The sequence below is a fragment of the Penaeus monodon genome, chromosome 21 (genome assembly GCF_015228065.2).
Source record: "Penaeus monodon isolate SGIC_2016 chromosome 21, NSTDA_Pmon_1, whole genome shotgun sequence".
In the NCBI taxonomy this organism is placed as follows: domain Eukaryota; kingdom Metazoa; phylum Arthropoda; class Malacostraca; order Decapoda; family Penaeidae; genus Penaeus; species Penaeus monodon.
Window position 1 is genome coordinate 4,272,114 of NC_051406.1, and position 454 is coordinate 4,272,567.

Here is a 454-nt window from a genome sequence, read left to right on the forward strand (position 1 = left end):
TGCAGTGGACAGTGCAATTACCCAGTGAAAACAGGTTAAGAATCAAAAGCCTTAAACAGAAGTCAAGTGTTCCTTTGTTTTTCTTTGTTTTCTTCTTTCTCTTTTTACGGTGTTAATATTTAATGCTACTTATGCAATTAAACTGTATACTCTAAATTGTGCAATCAAACAACTTACTAAATATCTAGAGATATGTCATTTAATATTTCCTGCCTATACATGGACAAACTTGGATAACTTCACGATAAATTCACTCATTTATTTGCTACTGTAATAATTGCTGTAAAATTAGAGATTATTGGTAATAACAAATCAGTAATGTAAAAGAATCTTGGTATTTTTTAATAATCAGCATAAGTCCTACTTTAAGTCAAACTACCACTAAATTTGAAAATTTATAAAAATAATCATATTCTTGATTCTTCTTTATATCATCATATTGGCACCTACTGAA

At 28.2% G+C, this 454-nt stretch overlaps 1 protein-coding gene across 1 annotated transcript in view; it reads right to left on the minus strand.

Annotated features, from left to right (window-relative positions):
- Positions 1-454, minus strand: part of LOC119586764 — a 30,636-nt gene that overhangs the window by 2,644 nt on the left and 27,538 nt on the right.